The 22,332-nt window shown below is 40.8% G+C and overlaps 1 protein-coding gene and 1 pseudogene across 1 annotated transcript in view; one reads left to right on the top strand and one right to left on the bottom strand.

Moving 5' to 3' along the window:
* GNA14 (G protein subunit alpha 14) overlaps positions 1–22,332 on the top strand; it is a 226,377-nt gene that overhangs the window by 57,284 nt on the left and 146,761 nt on the right. The window lies entirely within an intron of this gene.
* Positions 11,312–11,697, bottom strand: LOC101149306 (nuclear transport factor 2-like; annotated as a pseudogene).

The raw sequence follows: 22,332 nt of genomic DNA, 5'->3' as shown, positions 1-22,332 counted from the left end.
GAGCGAGACTCCATCTCAAAAAAAAAACAAAAACAAAAAACAAAAAACAGTGCTGGACATGAACAAGAAACTCAAGTGGTTCACAGAGAGCTAGGCTGTTGGGTGCATGAGAAGTATTGTGGGAAATCTATCTAGAAAGCAGGTCAGAGGACCTTGAGTGCCAGGCGGGATGTTTAAAATTATCCTGTTAGAATGGAGAGCTAATAAAGGTTTTTGAGTAGGGAGTGGATTTACCAGATAGAACAATAATCTGGACTAATCTAAGAGACATGTTTGATCAAAGAGAGCCAGGCACTATGCTACCATATAACATACTACTGTACTGAATGTTTTCCATAAACTATGCTTCTCACCCTAACAAACCAAGGTAGAGGTAGGTATTGTTAATTATCTTCATTTGACGCCTGAGGAAATTGAGTCTAATGGGAGTCCCCTAGGATCATACAACTAGAGAGGGAGGGACCAGAATTTGAGTCTAGGGACATTTGATTCTAAGGCCTGGATAGTTGGCCCCTCTGGTGCCCAGATTTAAAAGAGGGAGAGAGAATGAGAGAGAAATCTATTCTTTTTTAAAAATCCTAGTACTCTATCTTCCTGTAACTTCACACCAGATACTCAAAGATTTGTGGACAAGGATGGAGCCTTCAACTCAACCAAGACAACTTGATATTAAGAAGCAATTTGATGTAGGCTGGGTGTGGTGGCTCATGCCTGTAATCCCAGCACTTTGGGAGGCCTATGTAGTAGGGAAAACACCTGCTGTAGGAAGGGTATGATCAGGATGATTCTACTCGGAAACAGTGTGTGATCGTCCTGAAAATGCAGTATTTCAGTGCAATGTCTGCCTTCCTGGAGGGCAAGAGGAAATTAACCTGGACATTCACTGTCTATCACTAAAAATGAGATGATTTTAAGCTTACCGAGTCTTTCAAGGTTGTGACCCATGGTTCTTTATTCCTATAGAAGAACGTGGAATCTTTTGCCCCCGAAAAGAGGTCTGGTGTATTATTTATGCTCTGGCCTGTGGTAATAGCAATTTTAAAATAAAAATATGTCTAATGTGTGTGACATGTCATCCTTACCTATTTGGATGCTTGGCCTGTGCTTTTCTAAGGGTTTAAGATCCACTTCAATTCTAGAATTTCTTAATTCTCTGAAAATTTGCTCATGTGTGGGATGCTTATATTAATAAGTAATAGTATCTTCCTAATAACTTTGTCATAATCTTATTTTTTTTTTTTAAATGTGTGACCTAAGTATTACCTTTGTTTGTCCCATGAGTGAACGGGTCTTCAAAAAGGTTACTTCTCTTGCCCTGTGCTACACTACATCTGCCCTTCATTCTGAAGCAGACACTGGTTCACATGGCTTGGACAAGAGTGAGCAGATGTGGGGGACAGCAGGAAAGAATACAAGAAATCAGGGCTGTCCTGGAATATGTGGGACACCTGGTAGCCATGCCATGCCATTTTCCCAGCAGATAAGCAAAGAGGAAGAATAATTCTGTGGCACATAGAAAATGTGAAATTATGCTCACCACGTATGTCTGTAGGTTGATTGTGCTGGTTTTGTTGTGAATCTTACCTGTACTGCCTCAAGAATGTGAACACATCAGTCCCCTTCAGTGCAAAGCCCTAGCCTAGAAACTTTATTTTACAGGAAGAAATTTCTTAGGACTTGATCACAAAGGTTAGGAAAATGATGGGGAGTTTTGCTGAGCTTAAAACTGACTTGGGGCCGGGTGCGGTGGCTCATGCCTGTAATCCCAGCACTTTGGGAGGCCGAGGGGGGTGGATCACTGAAGTCAGGACTTCGAGACCAGCCTGGCCATTGTGGTTGAAACCCCGTCTCTACTAAAAATGCAAAAATTAGCCGGACGTGGTGGCAGGCACCTGTAGTTCCAGTTACTCGGGAGGCTGAGGCAGGAGAATCACTTGAACCTGGGAGGCCGAGGTTGCAGTGAACCGATATTGCGCCACTGCACTCCAGCCTGGGTGACAGAGCAAGACTCTATGTCAAAACAAAACAAAAACCTGACTTTGTACTGGTTTCCTTATCCTTTTAGGGGAGAAGAGGCATTGATTTTACTCCTATTTGATGTTTCCCTGATTATAAAAGACATAGTTTATAGTGTGTTGTTTTAGGAAGTCAAGGTCTTGGTATGGAAGGCAGTGACTCTGGATGGTCATAATTAAAATCCAGTGTTGCCATCCAAATGACAATGTGCTTTTGCAGGCAACTCTGGCTATCATGGTTGCTTTAGGCAACCTGCGGTTTACCCACTGTGTACTGACTACAGGCCATAGCCCGAGGGTGGAGGAAAAAGGCAATATCCAGCTACTCTCAGAGGTTTCTCCACCCTGGATGAGCAAACAACCCTCTCCCCTTTCAACAAACACAGTACCTGTAAAGACAGGGCTGACTCATACGATGGCTTTTGAGAATGAAATATAAGTGATATCTGAACCCTAAGGTGATACATTAAACAAAGAGTGTTCTCTGCTCTTCCAGGAACCCTGACTTCCAAAAAAAAACCAAAAAACAAACAAACAAGAAAACCGAGCTCACTCCATTTTGCATGAATAAAATTTCTAGGTCAAAGTCAAAGGAATTGGTAATACTCACAGTTTGTTTGAGGCAGAAAGTCAAATAGCTTTCTCCTTAAGAGGCTCTGGGAAATGAAGTGGCCTGGCCCATCAGAGAGCTAGAATGACCCAGCAAGTGAGCATTTATTTCCTTGTCAGGCCAGTTTGGCTTGCAAGAAATGCACCTGTGAAAACCAATGCCAGGTTTTGGTAAACTGGTCCTAAAAGTTACTGAGCTATATAATAGATTCCTGGGGCATACAAAAGTGCTGTGATTCCAAGTTTGATTTTTAAAAATATATTGAAGGGTCTGTATGAAATGGAATATAAATAAAGATGGCTTTGAATGCTAATGTCTAAAGCAAACAAACAGTTCTTTTTAGCTGTGCTGGCCCATGGCTTTTAAAAATGTGGCTAGCATGTGAACCCACAATGTGTCCCAGGCACTTTTAGACAGTGGCAAAAGCAGGTTCCTTCTTTTGAAGAATTTTCTGCGACTGCATGTGTTCAGAGCAACACAGTAAGCACCCAGTATATATTTGTGGAACAGAGAAAGCTGTTAATTCTCTCTGGGAACATCAGAAGGACTTCCTGGGGCTAAGGTGACCTCTGACTCAGATTCAGGTTTGACGGTAGGAGAGTGTCACCTGACAAAGAAGGGGGATTAGCAACTTTTATGCTATGTGTGCTAACCTGCCTTCTAACTTAGATTTTTATATGAAATATATTTTCCTGCTTCCTTGCTCCTCTCTGTTCAGTCTTATCCCTGCTTCTATATCCTCTGATTAAAGGCTTTAAACTTTCCTTCTCTTCTCACCCCGTGACTCATTCAGCTGTCAGACACTTCCTAAGCATCTGCTCTCCAGGCTTCCTTGCTCCTGGGGAAAGCATTGTGCTAAATGTGAAATTCCTGCAGATTTCCTTAGTCATTCTCCATTAGGATCAAGAAATCACCAAGTCCTGCTTGTTACTTTCACATTCTTCATTCAAAATACAGTGCTGAAAAACAGGAAGTATTTTATCAATTAATGTTCTGTGGTTGCAAGCAACAGACACTGGCTAACTGAAGGAAGAAAAGGAGTTCACTGAAGGGATGTCAGGGTGTGGAGGATGGAGTGATAGCCCCCCAAAGATGTCCACCTCTGAATCCCTGAAAACTGTGAATATGTTACTTGACATGGCAAAAGGGACTTTGCAGATGGGATTAGGATCTTGAAATCGGGAGAGTGTTCTTGACTATTCAGGTAGAACCAATGTAATACAAGGGTCCTTATAATAAGGGATGCAGGAGGGCCAGAGTCAGAGAAGACGATGTGATGACTGAAGCAGACATCACTGAGACAGGAATTTGAAGTCACTGCTGGCTTTGAAGATAGAGGAAGGGGCCAAAGCCAAGGAAGGCAGATGGCCTCTAGTAGCCAGAAAAAGGCATGGAATGAAGCCTCCCTTAGAGCCTCCAAAAGGAACAGAGCCCTCCAACCCCTAGGTTTTAGGATTTTTGAAATCCAGAACTATGAGAGAATAAATTCGTGTGTGTATATGTGTGCTTGTGTGCATGTGCTTCAATTGCAGTGAAATTCACTAAATAAAAGCAACCATTTTAAAGCAAACAATTCAGCGGCATTTAGTACATTCACAGTACTATGCAAACACTCTGTCTAGGACCAAAACATTTTCATCAGCCCAGAAAGAAACTCCATACATACTAGGCATTCGCTCCCCATCCCTTTGTCCCACCTCCCCCAGATAACCACCAATCTGTGTTCTTTCATACTACGGATATTTCATAGAAATCCAATCTTAAAATATGTGACTTTTGCGTCTTCTGGCTTCTTTTGCTTGGCAAATATTTTAAAGTTCACCCATGTTGTAGCATGTGCCAGTACCTCATTCCTTTTATGGCTGAATAATATTCCATTGTATATAAATACCACAATAACTTTAGCTATTCATCAACTGATAGATATTTGGGCTGTTTCTACATTTTGGCTATTGTGAATAGTGCTGCTATGAACATGTGAGTATAGATACTAATATGAGTACCTGCTTTCAGTATTGGGGGTATATATGCTTAGAAGTGGAATTGCTGGGTCATGTGGTAATTCTATGTTTAACTTTTTGAGAAACTGCCAAACTATTTTCCATAACAGCTGAACCATTTTACATTCCCACCAAATAACTGGAATGCATAAGGTTTCCAATTCTCCACATCCTCATCAACACTTGTTCTTTTCTTTTCTTTTTTTTTTAAGTATAGCTATCCAAATGATAACAGGAGCTAGAAAGAAATTATTTAGTCAGATAGTGAAGGTAAGAGAGTCCTTAGTAAGGTTTTCCTTTAATAAAAAGCAGCCCCCAAATAATTTCTTTTCTATTAAAAAAAAAAAAACCAGCCTGTAAAATCGAGCTGCAGACATATAGGTAAGCAAGTTGGAAGCTTGCACGGGTGAATGCCTGCAGCTGTGCCAATAGGAAAGTGCTACCTGGGGGACCAGGCGTGTTCAACATGGAGGTTCCATCTTCCTTTTTCCGTCAACTACGGGTACCGTAAAGGAACAGGCAACATGGCGCTGGCCAGGTAGAGAACCCATCTGCATAATAAAAGGTTGGGGGGGGGGGGGGTGGCCAGCATCTTCACGCACTATGTAAATGACACAACTGGTCCAACCAATTTTTGGGCCCTATGTAAATCAGACACCCCCGCCTCAAGCTCATCTGTGCACTTTGCCACGGACTAGAAGGCCCACTTGGCCGCCCCTCTGTGTGTAGGAGAGAGAGCTGTTCTCTTTCTTTCGCCTATTAAGCCTCTGCTTTTAAACTTCTTGAGTGTCCGTGTCCTTGATTCCCTTGGTGTGGGACAACAAACCTCGGGTATTTACCCCAGACAACTATGCCACTTTATTAGTGGGAGTGAAGTAGCACCTCACTCTGAATTGTATTTTCATTTCTCTAATAACTAATGATGTCAAGCATTTTTTCATGTGCTTGTTGACTATATATCTTTATTGAGGAAATTTCCATTTTTTTGACCTTTTTTAAAAATTGGGCTGGTTATCTTTTTGTTGTTGTGAGAGATCTTTGTATAGTATGGATATGTATGAAAAAAGAGCTCTTTATATATTTTGGATGCTAGACCCCTAATTGGTGCTCTTTTAAGCCACTGAGTTTGTGGTAATTTGTTATAACCAATTTGTGGGAAAGATGCTCTGGGGTTCTGGATGCCAGGGGTAAGTGATGTATCTGTTCCAGTTTCTTTCAATTCTTGTGTCCTGATTTCAGAGGGGAGCGCGGCCGTTGTAGCCTGGGGAGTGTTTGGCGAACACTCAGGTCAGAACAAGGCAAGCCACTTGATTGTTAGCACCACTAAGACTGCCTGGAAAATAAATAGAAATACTGTTACAGACAGAAGGGCAAACATTTTGGGAAGGCAAAAACAATAATACATTACAGGCATAAGAAGGTAATACTAAATAATAATAAATGAAATCTAACAACGTAAAGGTCTAAAAACCTCCCGCAGCCCAAGAGGGAATTCTGGAATTATAAATGAGGAAGATGTAGCAGGGGACAAGCACCAATAAAAATATTTAGGGGATTTATTGGATAGACGTCACAGGCAATATTAGTAGAGGTATACTATCTGAGAAAAGGGAGGTGATAATCCTGTGCTGTTCTGTGCTGGTCATACCACACTTTAGGTGAGGAATTCCACTTTGTGCTCCATACCTACAGAGGTATATAGGCAAAGCAGGTCACATTGAGAGATGAGAGCCAGGAGGCTGGAATCATGCCACTGGAGTAATGGTCAGAGAAATGGTCACAAGGGTGTTGGGGGAAGTCCAGTTATGGGGAGCTACCCAGGAAAAGCATGGTAAAGAAGGGTAAGGTTTGTTATGCAGCTTTAAGTTGTGCCTTCATTGATAAGAGACTATAGTGAGTCATCCTCCTCTTCCTGGTACGGAGAGGGAGACACCCTTACAAATAGAGATTTTCTTTGTAGATATAAATTTCCCTTACAAAAGGAAACTTCAACTCTGTGTTTGGAACTTCTGTGTCTGTAGTTTCTCAAAATAATCAGCTCAAAATAATTCTTAAGCCTAAAAGGCATATTTTGGGATGGGATATTCTGGTCTCCTATGGTCATATTTTGGGGTGGCATATTCTGGTCTCATACGCACTCTTCCCTCTTTAAGATTCTGTGATCCCTCTGTCAGAGGCGTGTGAACCAGAACAACTCCATCTTGAATAGGAGCTGGGTGAAATGAGGCTGAAACCTACTGGGCTGCATTTCCAGATGGTTCGGCATTCTAAGTCACAGAATGAGATAGGAGATTGGCACAAGATACAGGTCGTAAAGACCTTGCTGATAAAACAACTTGCAGTAAAGAAGCCGGCTAAATCCCACCAAAACCAAGATAGCCATGAGTGACCTCTGATTGTCCTCATGGCTACACTCCCACCGGCTCCATGACAGTTTACAAATGCCATGGCAACATCAGGAAGTTACCCTATATGGTCTGAAAAGGGGAGGCATGGATAACTCACCCCTTATTTAGTATATAATCAAGAAATAACCATAAAAATGGGCAACCAGCAGCCCTTGAGTCTGCTCTGTCTATGGAGTAGCCATTCTTTCATTCCTTTACTTTGTTAATAAACTTGCTTTCACTTTACTCTACGGACTCACCCTGAATTCTTTCTTGCATGAGATCCAAGAACCCTTTCCTGGGGTCTGGATCTGGACCACTTTCCTGTAACATCTCCCTGCCCCTTGGCATCATCTGAGTTTGGGCTTGCTGGCTCTTCCTGCTACCACTTCAGCTGAAATATTGGTGGGGGTTGGGGGGTAAGTCACAGGACTGGAGACAGGATGGGTTGGGAGGGTAGAGGCTAGGGATGTTTATTCTCTGGTGAAAGGAAAGGCAAGCTGGTGGTATAGAACAGTGGTCTCCAAACTTTGATTGCACACCCCATCAGTAAAATAATGTTTGCATATGTACTCTTCAAATTGGGGATTATTACTTTGAAATCATAAGCATATACTGTTTTCAGATGCAATATACTATCAAGGTCATCATTAAAGATGACTATAAGCCTATATTCCAAATAGTCTTTATTATCATTTTGAACTGCTTGACCACCTTTGAATGGTAGAGGTAGATTCTTAATGTTACTTTTCGCAGTTTCTTGGCACTGTTGAGGCAGTAAACTGAATGGGAATGAACAAGTGAGTCCACTGCTGTCTACTGCTCTGAGTTGCAGAATTTTATTTTTGCTCTTGTCTCAGTATTCCTTTTCACACATTTTCTGTTGGGAGGTCATCTGACAGACCAAGTGAGGTTAGCTGTGTTTGTTGAGATTTTATATTTTTAGACAAATATAACCTAAAATTCAGATACTTTATTTCTGCAGATCAATGGAGCATCGTGTTTGTCCCTTGGGTGATGTCTTTTGGGTCCACTAGTGGAGGAGTAGAACCTTGCTACTCCAGCAGTGGTCCTCCGAGCTGAGGCAATGGCTTTGGCTGGGGGTGTGTTAGAAATGCTGACTTGCAGACCACACCTCGGATGTACTGAGTCAGACTCTGCATTTTTAACAAGATCCCCAGGTGGTATGCACAGAAGAGTTTTAGAAACATTAGTTTAGGGGCTGATCAAGGATTTTTTCGAGTGGGGGAGTCAGTTAGAGGGCTGAAAGCTTGGAGGAGAGATGATGGGGATCTCATCTCAAGCTTGTAGACACAGGAGTTAGGCGGTTTAGCGTCTCTCACACATAAACTCAGAAGTAGGTCAGTAAAGAGTCAAACAGAAATCATCTGAAAAGAGTTTTAAAAAGTCCCAACCTCTTAATCAAGGAGAACATAAAACAAAACCAGTAAAATTCCAAACAGTTTTACTGGAACTTCATGAACTTCCAGAGAAATCCTTTGTTTTGGAATCTGGAGTCAGAGGAGTCCAGATTCCTTGAATTGGGGTTTTCTGTTGCCAGAGCTTTTCCACATTTCCCAGCTGCTTGCTATTTATCTGCCTTTTTAGCTGAAGCTCTCATGACCTCGGGTGTAAATTTCATGCTTTCTTGTCTTCCTTGATTGTTTTCTTCTTTGCTCCCAGCCCCTTATACCTGAACTCAGTCTTTAATGTCTGGCTTGCATTTCCTGATCAGATTCACAAAACAAAGACTGCATTATCTCATTTGTTCGGGAGAATTAGCCCAATTAGAGATAGGGTGAAGTTCTTGTGCCTATCACAAGACCTCTGAGCTTTGCAGCAGTGAGTGCTGCTGGGAAGTGTCTGAGCACTGCCTTCTGTTATATTTGCAGTTTGACTGACAATTTCAGATGCTAGCACTGCATTCATCACTGGGGATCTTGATTTAACATAGCTGGGTACAAGTGTGAAAATCAAGCCTTGCCAGTCAGAGTGAGGTTTCCATTAATCAGTCAATGGTTTTTGAGTGTCTCCTGGAGACTTCCCAGTTCCCTGAGCAGAGAAAGATGAGCAAGACCAGGCCCTTGACTTTACAGAGCTCAATGTCTTGTGACAAATACAGATATACAGACCCATGTTAGGCAAGCACAGATACATGGGCAACAACAGGAGGTGTTGCACAATGTATCTGTGATTGCCTGCTATCAGTCTGTATATCAGACCAATGACAGGAGGTGTCAAGTCATATGACTGGAAGAAATGATTAAATCTTGTGGCAGCTGGGATGAGGAAGTGAAGGGGGTTGTGTTTGAAAAGTTCAGAAATATTTATCTGGTGGACTGGAGAGAAGTGAAAAAAATTCAGATATAACCACTTATGCAAAATGGGCATGCAAATTGTCATTGAGTGATGGCAAACTGTTAAGTTCAAAGTAATGGACAAGATCTCAGGGGAGGCAGGTGGACAGCAGTTAAGGAGATTGGACTCTATCCCGGTGGTCAGTGTTTCTCAAACAAGGTTTACATGCCTGGGGGAAAGGAGTAGGGGAGGGGGAGAGGTTGGTAAAGTTGTAGAGGATAGGGATGAAGGTGGAAGGCTAGTGAGTTAGACCACAGAAAAGGAAAGCACACCACTGAGGTCCCACTGAAGTTGTGAACTTATAACTGAGTAGCAGCACAAACCTAAAATATTCTGCAGTTCCTTTGGGGTTTTCTTGTGCCAAGTGGGATCAATCCAGGATTGGAAGCTTTCGTGCCTTGGGTGGACAAATACTGGGAGGTGAAAGTAAAGTGTTGCTGAAAGGGCATTACAATGATAGGACACATGATCCAGGTTGTGGATGAAAGAAAATGAAAATGGAGAAAAAATAATTTGTGAAACAATGGAGGCTCCAAGGAGCCCAGGGTGTTCATGAGCTTCAGGGAGCTGGATTGAGCTGAAGTTGTGATTGAAGAGAAGGGTGTTACAATTTAAGAGTTCGGAATAGGAAGCTTCCTGTTGACGTCAAGGTTCTGAGGTTCCAGATTTTTCATGCACCTCTTCCTCTGTGAATCAAGGTTGGCCCGTCCTCCCTGTATTTATTTAAGGTGGCAGAGGAGAGCCACCAACAGATGAAGTTGGATGATGAGAGATGATGAGAAGTATCCACAGGAATGTGGAATGGATGATTGTTTCTTCTGGGCATTCAGCTACCCTGGGTCCTAAGGATTCTGTGACTGGGCCAAACTTGAGATACAACTTCAGTGACCTGCCTTGTTTATCAAGCATTTACTTCCTAAAAGGATCCGATTGGGGTAATTTTACCAATGTCTGAACCAGAGTCTTTTGCACCAAAATTCCCTTGAAAGTTGACCTCCCTTGTGTCCAGCCACTGTGTAGTTGTCTCGGACTTGGATCTGAATCCAGGGCAATCATTTGTGGCAGAAAACATGTCATAGCAGTTTGGATGTGCCAGGTACATTGACTCATGTTATCTTTACAACCACATGATGTAGGTACTATGATTATCTTCATTTTACATATGAGGAAACCAGGGCACAGAGAGGTTAGAAGATTTGCCCATACATAGCTGGGAAATGGTAGTGCCAGGAGGTCTGGCTATGGACTCTCTGCTGTCAACCTGTTAGCTCCCTCTGAAAAGAACTGATTCCAAACATAATTCTTACAAGATGGCAGCAAGCTTCATGGTTTCCTCTTGCAGCCTGTCTCAGCCTAGCACATAACTAAGGTTTCATGTGGTCCCGGTAAATGGGACTCCTTCCACTCCCACATCCCCCTGCCCATAAACACACCCTGCAAAAAGTCTATGAGAACTGCAGATAGATCTAGTTATCTTTAGGGTGACCAAGTCATTTATAATTCAAACTGAGATAGTCTGAGTAAAGGTGGGCACTATTTTGTGTGTGTGTGTGTGTGTGTGTGTGTGCCTTTATTGTATCTTTAAGCATTGAAACTTCTGAAGAAATCAATGGGCAGTGAGGCAGCTGCTTTCTCCTTCACTTCTTTGGGTTACTAGAGCAACTCGTCACTAGATTCTTTTAAAAGATTACCTTTTGTATTACTTGCATGCACATGTATTACTGAGGCATGCACTGGTACAATACAAACTTCTCTCATCAGATGCAACTAGTCTAGTATCCAAACATCATGCACAACACCTTGGTGGCAGCAGCACACTGTGCACACTCCCATCGTGGCCCTGCTCATTTGTGTATGATATTTGGAGCTTCTGGAGGAGTACGAATAGTATTGGGAAGAGGCGTGAGGAGGAAACAGTGTGAGTGCCTGGCCGACAGGAGGTCAGCCAAAGTTGAGCAGGGCAAGCCTGAACATGTCATTGGTGCAAACCCAAGCTTCACTGATATTCTTTAATAGGAACATCTGGTGGAACCCGATGATGGGGTCTTCATCTACCTTAAGCTCACCCACAACCATGCTGATGATGCAGCTATCTGGTGTGGGCTAATGGTCCTGTGCCTGTGATGCTGTTACTGGATTTTCTGGAACAGAAGGCTAGACAACTTCTCCACAATGGCAGCTTTCCCCTGTCATTGCTGTCCTTCCCATGTAAGGCATGACGTGTTAATGTAAATTGTACCTATTTGGGTTCTATCTTTATCAAATAACTGGTAGTAATGTTGAATGAAGCTGGATTCAGTTTGCTTCCAAATCAGCTTATCTCCCATTCTGGAGCATCACCTGGCCTTGCAGAGACCCAAGGGGCTGGCACTCTGGCAGCACTGGCAGCAACAACCCAGTGTGGTTTGTGACCCAAGTGGGCACTATTGAGAGTTATGCTTGCATAATGGGCACAAACTAGGACTGTTCTAGACAAACCAGGACATACAGTCACCCTGGTTATGTGCTGTATATTAAATGAGAATGGAAGGAAGCTACAGGTGGGCCGGGAATATTTCCAACCCACCTAAAAATTGCCAGAAGAAGGGAAAAATTCCCAAAACCCTGGTTCATAATAGGTTCTTAATAGATTTTGAATGAATAAATGACTAGATTCAAGTGTGCTCCCAAGAGAAATGTGGAGAAGGATAGAAATGAATCACCTAGCAAGGGGATTGGTGGCAAGGAAGGGGCATCACTGGAAAGTGTAAAAACTCACTCTTACAATAGCAGTAATTTCTGTCCAAGCACTTCACAACTGGACAAGTTAGGACTTGCCATTGACTTAAATAAATGAGTCAGCCAACCTAAGGGAAACGAAATCGAGCCCATTTTTGCATCTTGGTGAGGCTGTCGTTGAAATGTCTATATGGGGGGAAATGTAGAGTCTATTTGGCATGCCTATAGAAAGTAACCTTAAATGGCTGAAGGAAGAACAATGGGTCTGTGAAAAGCCCAAGGCCAGGGACTTGCAGACATCAAGATTTCCTTTGAATTTGCAAAGTTAACATCACTTTATAAAACTGGAGCAACTAGATTTTGGGGAAATTAAAAGAATGTGCCTCAAGGTCATTGACTGATCATGAAACCAGAACCAGTATCAGCTCGGACAAGCAGCTGGTCTCTGGTTCCAAATCTTTGTCTATTGTTGGGGAAGGGCAGGACTTGAGGCAACCCCTTCCCTACATATATGCGCCCTGCAGAGAGCATTTATTCCCAGTAGCCTGTGGGTATGGGTGTTTGTTGGCAATGTCTTCTCATCTGAAGACAGTTGTCAACTCCACCTGCTCTGTTCCTTCACATTCAGTTGTGCCCAGCCTTAGAGTGAAGACCCCTTATTTGTTCCCAGTGCATGAGGGCCAGTCACATGCTCCAGTATTCCAACTTTATAGGTGTGACATAGGGTGGGACTGATGCCCTAGATCTCAGAGATCCTGGGTAGAGACATCCTCATCCCATCTCGGGCAGCTCACTGCCAGCCTCCCATGGCTAAATGGCCTGGAGAATAGAACAGAGGCAGTGGCCCAGCAGTTGCCCAGAGGTCATAGCCAGTGTCACCTTATAGTCCGAGATAAGGGCCACAGCATTGGTTAGGCCCACAAGTCTGTGTTTTGGATGCCCATCAAGTGGAAGACCTTATCATTAATGAAGACTGGATCTCAGTATTCTAGGTGCACTTACAGTCTATGCCCCTCTTACCTAGCTGGTTCATTCCCTTTTCCAGTAATGAATCCTCTTTGTATTTGAAGCCTACCTCTTCATAGGGACAAAATTTGTGCGGAAATGAGGTTTCAACCAAACTACAATATGGGAAGTATGAGGTTAAGGTTTTAAGTGGGATAAATGTTTCAAGGACAGTCTCTAAACCAAGGCTATGAAAAGATTTGCATGAAAATATTTTCTGTATCTTCATTCAATTTTTAAAGTTTTATGAGTTTTAAGACATATGGTGCTCATCTATATCTCAAGGTTGTAGCAACCTGTGACTAAACATGTCCTTTTCTAGTTCCAGATTGATATTTTTCAATATTGTATCTATTCCAATAGTTGACTCATATTGGAAGCACAATATCAAACAAGCTCTAAACAAGTTTTTCAAGCAATATAAAACTGTCATTGGCCCTAGATATAATAGAGTTTTCTAGAGTTATGTGAGAGACTGAAATCACAGGGCCACTGATGCAGGGCAGGCCCAATGATCCTCACATAAAAGGCAAGCAAGACTTAATCTTTTTGTTTGTTTTTGTTTTGTTTGAGATGGAGTCTCACTCTGTCGCCAGGCTGGAGTGTAATGGCACGATCTCGGCTCACTACAACCTCCGCATACCAGGTTCAAGCGATTCTACTGCCTCAGCCTTCTGAGTAGCTGGGACTACAGGTGTGCACCACCACGCCTAGCTAATTTTTGTATTTTTTTAGTAGAGACGGAGTTTCACCATGTTGGCTAGTATGGTCTCAATCTCTTGACCTCGTGATCTGCCCGCCTCAGCCTCCCAAGGTGCTAGTATTACAGGCATGAGCCACTGCGCCTGGCCAAGGCTTAATCTTGTTGCCATGATCATTCATGGTTTCACTCCACAACCCTTGACCTATTGTCTGTGGGTTCTGATGATGAGTATCTTCATACTGCAGTAATACTAACTCTTAAATGGTGAGATAGGAGTATTTATGATTTCTTTGTTCACTTGCTTAAAAAAAACGTGACTACTGGGAGAAGAAGTTTTGAGGCCATTAGATGGGAAGAGCAATTCCAAAGTACCTCCTGCAACTCCTTCTGTCATCCTCCTTCTCGATTCTACAGAGCCCTCGTTGAAAGTGGTCAGTAAACAGGAAGGTTCTCAGAGTGTTTAATCTGCAGATAGGGAATATCAGAAGTTTAAGGAGGCTGTGCTAAAATGATTCTCCATGTGTTGATGGTAAACTGGCTCTTGAAAGTCTCTTTGGTGAATAGAAGTCATGTCTCACTGATGACAGTGCTAGAGGGAGGACTGCCCCACCCTTGTAGGATGATCCGATGTATTTGTTTTTGAAAGCATCTTGACCTGAATCCACTAAGACTTGAGTTTATGAGACCCACTTGTTAAATACCGATATAGATGGAGGATAAAGCAAGTTCTGAGAGCTGAACTCTATTTTATTGTTATACTAACCAAATTGGTAAAGCTCTGAACTTTCATTTAGGGGAACATAGGATTGATCTGGAATTCGTTCATTAAACTGTACAGTATGTAAGAAAATACAGGGCAGTAACTTACTCTCCTTTCCCCCAAAGCAGTAAATTCAGGTGTCCAAGCTCATTTAGCTTGGTTGTAAGTAAAATGAATTCTTGAGTAATTTTAATTTGGGATGAGAGACTTTTTTCCCCACAAACTCTTCTGTGGATCTGCATATTAGCAAGCACCTCTGGTGTCTAGCCTAAAGCCCTTAATTTTTAATTGCTTGCAGAAAATAGGAGTATAACTGTTTCAAAGGGTGTTTCCATGTGTTTTATTAGATTTCTGTGCATGCACATACTACTACCTCATGGAAAATGCTAGAGGCTAGCAAGGAAGAGGCATAAATTTCTGACCTATTTGCTGATAAGGTGGGGTTCAAATATTTGACATTTTCAGGTTAGCATATGAGGCTCATATTTTCATAATGTCATATGTCATTTACCCTGGAAAATATTTGCTGTGTTTCTGAGAACACTCATAAATTGGGAAAGGTGTATAGCATTCTTTTTTTTTAACCTTTTAACCGTTTGTTACCAAGTCATTGCTGGATGAATCATGGAACATAGAGCATCTCTGTAAAATTTGAGGAAATGAGTATAGGTTTTCAGACCTAAAATAATAAATTACTGACTGGGCAACTTAATTGTGATAATGATGTAAGGAATGTGGAGGGAAAGGTGGGAAACATTAACCTCTTGGCCATATCTAATCATTAGAGTTCCCTGACACCATGTTAACCCATTTTTTATGAAGCTACACAAATGCACCAACTGAAACTCTTCAGTGGTAGTATTGTTATATAGCATAAGATGAAGATGTTACTCTTGAAATAGGCTTTTCCTCAAAAAAGTCACTCTATCTTCTTAGAAAAACAAAACTATAAACACTATGCTTTCGATTTTTTAGATGGGATGTAAAAATTTAGATGTTTTTAAAAATTAAAAATATTCAGTATTCGGTACACTATCATCAGCTAAAAATAAAAATATGTGGATTTATCAAGAACTCAAGTCATAACTATCTTTATTTTTGCCCTATCCGATCACTGGACAAACAGCAAATTACCCTCTCTTTCAACATCTTTCGCTTCTCCCTGACCCTCCCTCACCATATCCCTCAATCTCTCTCCCTTAACAAGCCATGATATTGAACTGAAAATCCATAGGAATATAGTTCTATGATTAGCAGTAGATTTATGTCTCTTAATTTAAAAACATGCAACCATAGAAGATTTTATATGTTAATATTATAAACAATAATAAATGCTCACCATGGTTACTAATAAAAAAATTCATTGCAACAACATTTCAGCACCATGGATAGCACCAGCGGTGCAGCTTCTACCCCCTTCTCCTGAAACCCCTTTTTGGTCATGCCACCTCTGGTCTGGTGAGGAGGTTTAGGGATGGCTGTGTTGACACAAAATGGCAGTTCTTATACTTGGCTTCTTGTTAAAATCACATGAAGAACTTCAAATATCCCCAAGTTCAGCCCCCGACAACTCAATCAATTAAATCAGAATATCTGAGGTGGATCTTAGGCACTAATACTTTTTAAAGGTTTTCAGACTTAAAACCAATAGAAAATGGTAATTTGTAGGAGATGAGATGGATTTACGTCTAAAATAGAACTTCTCAACCTTAACTGCCTTTAAGAATTACCCAGCTTGTTTAAAAACAAAATCATTGGGCCTGTCTTCAGACATTATAACCCAATTGGCCTGAAATAGGAGACCGATACCAAAAGTTTAAAAAAAATCTTCAAGTAATTTTTAATTTGCAAGGGTTAATAAACATTTACTGTCAAGTAAGACCTGGAAGTAAATTTTTTTCATGTGGAAAGTTTAGGTAAATTTGATATCTCAATAAGAACCTTTCATTCTAGAAGGAAGTAATGTGTAATGTCTAGTTTTCTTTCTTTCTTTTTTTTTTTTTTTTTTTGGGGGGGGATGGAGTTTCACTCTTGTTGCCCAGGCTGGAGTGCAATGGCGCGATCTCAGCTCACTGCAACGTCCGCCTTCCAGGTTCAAGCTGTTCTCCTGCCTCAGCCTCTAAGTAGATGGGATTACAGGCATGTGCCACCATGCTCGGCTAATAATGTCTAGTTTTCATGACATTGGAGTTGAAATTGAGAAACTTGTATTCTAGCCAGATATGAAGTCAAATGGGGCCATACCAGCTACCTTCCGCTCCTTGTCTGGGTCAAAGCCCCAACTCTGGACACTGAGTAAGGGTATGAAGCGTGAAATCATTATCTTGTGTCTCCAGCTGTGCTTAGCAATGTCAAACTATCCTCTAGAAAAGTTTCCTTGGCAACCTTATTTACTTCCCCCCTACAGGGTGGATATCTGGCTGATTTACTCTTCTATAGAAAGTTGGGTGTGAGGCAGCTAACAGTTAGTGCTCGCCAAGTTTTCCCACTTCCCTTGCACTTATTTTAGAGCCATGTGACTCCAAGGAGAGAGTGTCATCTGGGACAAGGCACATAAGACTCCTCTGTTTCTCTTCTTTTGTTGTAGCAATGTTGGAGGCCACATGTCACAGATAGCATAGCTGCAGCATGGAGGAAGGTTGCCTGCCTGACTGAGTGCAAATAAGCAAGAAAAATATTATATTAAGCTACTGAGATTCCAGAGCTTGCCTGATGTGATGGCTACTGTTAATTATACCTAATGAGACTCTCAAATATGAACAAATATTCCTGACAGTGTCAATTGATGAGAATCCTTGTTTCTACCCATTTTAAGTGAAAAAAGAAATGTATTTACATTAATTCTCATATTCCTGCACATTTAAAATGCAAGGAGAAACAGTATATGTAATATATGAATTTCAAGTTGCAGAAATATTTTTTTATTCCATTGGTCATCATTAGCTATAAACTACTGTCTGTATTTAATCACCCCTCCAGACCCATGGCAGTCCGGGAAGGAAGGAAACACAAATCTTGATTGCATTTGAAATTACCACACGAACAACTTCTTTAATTTGGAAGTAAACCACTGAAAGTAATGATCTCTCTAGACTTTGCTTTGCCTTTTTCTTCACACTTGAAATACCGTCAAGGTGCAGCTTGATTGTCCTGTTGCTGAGACTGGTTTCAGTGTCATGCTCTTGCTTATATTCAGTGGCAGCTTGCCTCACTGTGTTTCCGGTAGGTCCTCTCTCTTTTTTGCTTAATTTTAATTTTAGAGACAGGCTCTTGCTATGTTGCCCAGGCTGGTCTTGAACTCCTGGCCTCAAGCGATCCTTTCTCCTCAACTTCCCACAGTACTGGAATTACAGGTGCATGGCATGATACTCATATCTTTTTTTAAACATAAATTTTGTTGTGGCTATTTGAGGTTTACAAAGTGAGGTTATGGGATGTATAGAGATACATAGATACTTGTGGATACATATTAATAATACAATGGTTACTCTTTTTCTAAGCTCCTTATATGCCACCTTCTCTCCTGACCCTCTTCTTCTCTAAGGTGGAGTTAGTCACATGCCAACACCAAAGTTTCCCCCAACCTCTGGTCTAATAACCACAGAGAAGCAGACAGAAGTTATAAAAACAAAGGGTAGTGCTTAAGCAGTACAAAAGTCTAATTGCGTTTGGCCACTGTCTTTGAACTTTGTGATGATTCTTGACCCTTGTCTAGCATCCTAGTCCATGGTTAGAGATTTTGGTGCAAGATTTCCCCTCAGTGTATCGCTCATCCTTTGCCTTTCCTCCTTCCACTATCACACCATCATGAAGCCTGCAGATGTCCTGGAGAAAATTAGCCAGCTTATCTCTTGAGCGCAGATCAGTTGTGTCCTAGTGGAAGCTGAAACCTAGATTTTTATTTATTTATTATTTTTAAATTTTTATTTATTTATTTTTTTGAGATGGAATGTTGCTTTGTTGCCCAGGCTGGAGTGCAGTCGTGCAGTCTCGGCTCACTGCAACCTCCGCCTCCTGGGTTCAAGCGATTCTCCTGCCTCAGCTTCCTGAGTAGCTGGGATTACAGGTGCCTGCCACCACGTCTGGCTAATTTTTTTATTTTTAGTAGAGACAGGGTTTCACTATGTTGGCCAGGCTGGTCTCAAACTCCTGACCTCGGGTGATCCACCTGCCTCAGCCTCCCAGAGTGTTAGGATTACAGGCGTGAGCCACCGCACCCTGCCTGAAACCTAGATCTTTACTTTTAATGCTCCCCTCTCCTGCAACCCAACATCTTTGATGCAGAAAAATTAACAGATTATTCTCTGAAAGCATTCAAGGATTGATAAAAGTAACTTTCAAGCAGAGTATTAAAGTGACCTATAATCTCATTTTAGCTGAGGTAGTATCACTTAAGTATTTAGCATCGACAGTATATTGTTGGCTTATTAGTCATAGTTTATTTCTGCAAATCCTAATCAGCTAGTTCTATTGACTTGTGCTATCTACCTGTAATATTATCTCCATGAAGCCACAGTGGAACATTTAGTAAATTATTGCTATAACTCATTAAACTATAACCCCAAAGCATTCAGAGCATCCTAATTGGATCTGGCCTGACCTGATTTAAAAATGTACAGAGTCCCCAGGAGGCACACAGACACCAAGTTTTTGCAAGATTTTCAAGGCATGGGATGATGTTTAGGCTCATTATTGCTTAATATATTTAATTTCTTTGATAGACTTGATTACCTTGGCTAATTCAAACTAATTTGTTTTATTTGTTGCTAGTTAATTTTAGTTTCTAATTGCAGATTGTGAGTCTGACATAAATATTTTTAAAAACTGGATCACAGGTCACAGATCAGTTTATTACACATTGAAACAAAGCTTCTCTTCTAAAATACCTTTTGGGGCCAATTTGGAATTTGTGTCTTTTTATGTATTCTATACAACTATGATGGATATATGATATTTCCTTTCATTTTATGAAAGAAAGGAGAAAAAAGAAATGTCTAAAGGTAGGACTGACCCAAGAAAGAGGAAGAATGGAAGATTTGTCTGGATAAGTTTTTGGATATTATTTCTCAGTCTACATAATTCCATTGATGCATTTTATAATTCTTCCTCCCTATATGTTAGGTCTCTGTTTCTTTCCCTAGATCTTTTCTTGGAAAACACTTTTGTTGTCACTGTGATTGCCCTTCTTTTAGTTCCTTATAACTCACAGGCCAAAAAATCATCCACTGTCAATAAAGACAAACTTGTAATTTGCAAGATTACTTGACTTTTCTTCTTAACCTGGGAATTTTTCATGGGCCTTTCTATTCACCCTGTTCAGAGTTCTCCCCAAATCCTTGGTCTCAGCCACCACTCTCTTTCAATTGCTCCTCGATTGAAATCGCTAGAAACCAACATTTACACAATGTAAATACACTGAAGTGAAAACACAGATTCTCTTATGAGCAGCCAGTTGGTGGAAAAAAAAAAGATGAAATTAATTTTAGTAATATATGTTTATTTAACCCAATATATCAAAAAATTATCATTTCAACATACACTTAATATAAAAATTAATGAGATATGTTACACTCTTAAAAATAATAAGTCCTTAAATGCCTGTGTATTCACAGCACTTAACCTTTTTTTTTTTTTTTTTTTTGAAGGCAGAGGTTTGCTCTTGTTGCCCAGGCTGGAGTCAAGCGATTCTCCTGCCTCAGCCTCTCGAGTAGCTGGGATTACAGGCATATGCCACCAAGCTTGGCTAATTTTGTATTTTTAGTAGAGACAGGGTTTCTCCATGTTGGTCAGGCTGATCTTGAACTCCTGACCTCATGTGATCTGCCCGCCTCGGCTTCCCAAAGCACTTCCCTTTTTAATGATAAGTTTTTGAAATCTGGTGTGTATTTACAGTACTTCCCAAACCAAACTAGCCACATTTCAAGTGCTCAACAGCCACATGTGGTTAGTAGGCACCATATTGGATGACATAGTCTTAGAGCATTGATTTAAGATATTCTTCCATACCTTACAAATAAGACCCTCTTAAATCCCACTTATCCCAAAATATCTTCAAGATTTCCTCTGTCAAAATTTAACTCCGACCCCTCCACAGTACTTAGAAAAATTCCTCTTCTTGAGAACTTATCTCGGCCTTACTTGTGTTCAAATATTTATATATTTATCTGTCTCAGAGATTATGAACTCATAGACGGTACATATTATCCTTTGCTCATCTTTGAACAATAGCATAAGAGTGTGGAGGAAAATTGGATTTTGACAGATAACTGACTCAGGTTTAAATGCTACTACTAGCACCATGCAGTTGTGGTAGCTATACAATTCTAGCCCATTTTTTGAACCTCAGTTTTCTCATCTATAAAATAATACCTCTATCATAGAGTAAATGAGCATTAAGTAAGGTATGCCTAGCACTTAGTTGGGTCTCAGTAAATAACATTATTATTATATTGAATGTAAAAGGGCAATTTACTCTATTAAATATGCACATAGATTATAAGTTGTACTCTTATTTCAGAAACATTAAAATTTGGGAGCTCAGATATTTCCAGTGGGAATGTAAAATGATACATCGACTTTAGAAAACACTGTGGTAATTCCACAAAAGGTTAAACATGGAGCTACCATACGACCCAGCAAGGTTACTCCTAGGTATACACCTAAAGAATTGAAACATATATCCACACAAAACTTGTACATGAATGTGCATAGCAGCATTATCCATAGTAGCCAAAGAGTGGAAACAACCCAAATGTCTATCATCTGATGAAAAAATAAACAAAATGTGGAATAGCCATAATAGAATATTATTTGGCAATAAAAAATGAAGTACTGATGCACGCTACCAGATAAATAAACCTAAAAAAATTATGTGAATAAAGGAAGCCAGTTATGCATACAAAAAACACATATATTGCATGATTCCACATATGAAATGCCCAGAATAGGCAAATATAAAGAGACAAAGTAGATTAGTGTTGCCTGGGCTGCAGTGGTGGGGGCAAGGAGTCGCTGCTAGTGGGTAAAAAGTTTCTTTTGGGGTTTCTTTCTTTAAAACATGATAAGATGTTCTAAAATGAGATTGTGGTGATGCTTGCACAACTCAGTAAATATATTAAAAACCATTGAATTGTACACATTAAATGGGTAAACTTTATAGTATGTTGATTATATTTCAATAAAGCTTTTAAAATTGGGGGAAATGGTGTTAGAATTAAGTTAATATATATTTATTTGTTTAGTTTAAAGATAACTTCCTCCAACAAACAATAATTACAAAAATTAATCGAAATATAATTCTTGGTCCTAACATGTATGGACATTTTCGCTGCCATGATTTTTGCGCGGTGGCTCATGCCTGTAATCCCAGCACTTTGGGAGGCCGAGGCAAGCGGATCACGAGGTCAAGAGTTCGAGATCAGACTGACCAACACAGTGAAACCCCGTCTCAACTAAAAATACAAAAATTAGCCAGACATGGTGGCACACGCCCGTAATCCCAGCTATTCAGGAGGCTGAGGCAGGAGAATTGCTTGAAACTGGAAGGCAGAGGTTGCAGTGAGCCGAGATTGTGCCACAGCACTCCTGCCTGGGTGAAAGAGCGAAACTGCGTCTTAAAAAAAAAAAAAAAGAAAGGAAAAGAAAAACATATCCCTACTACCCTCCTCCAAGAGGAGATGGCTCTCTCTTTCACTTTACAGGGCCAGACACAGCCCCTGAAATATTGAACCCGGGGGAGAAACCAAAGCCCCCACATAGCCTGGGCTCTTTCTTCTT

The sequence above is a fragment of the Gorilla gorilla genome, chromosome 13 (genome assembly GCF_029281585.2).
Source record: "Gorilla gorilla gorilla isolate KB3781 chromosome 13, NHGRI_mGorGor1-v2.1_pri, whole genome shotgun sequence".
Classification (NCBI taxonomy): domain Eukaryota; kingdom Metazoa; phylum Chordata; class Mammalia; order Primates; family Hominidae; genus Gorilla; species Gorilla gorilla.
This window is presented reverse-complemented; position numbering and strand designations above follow the sequence as displayed.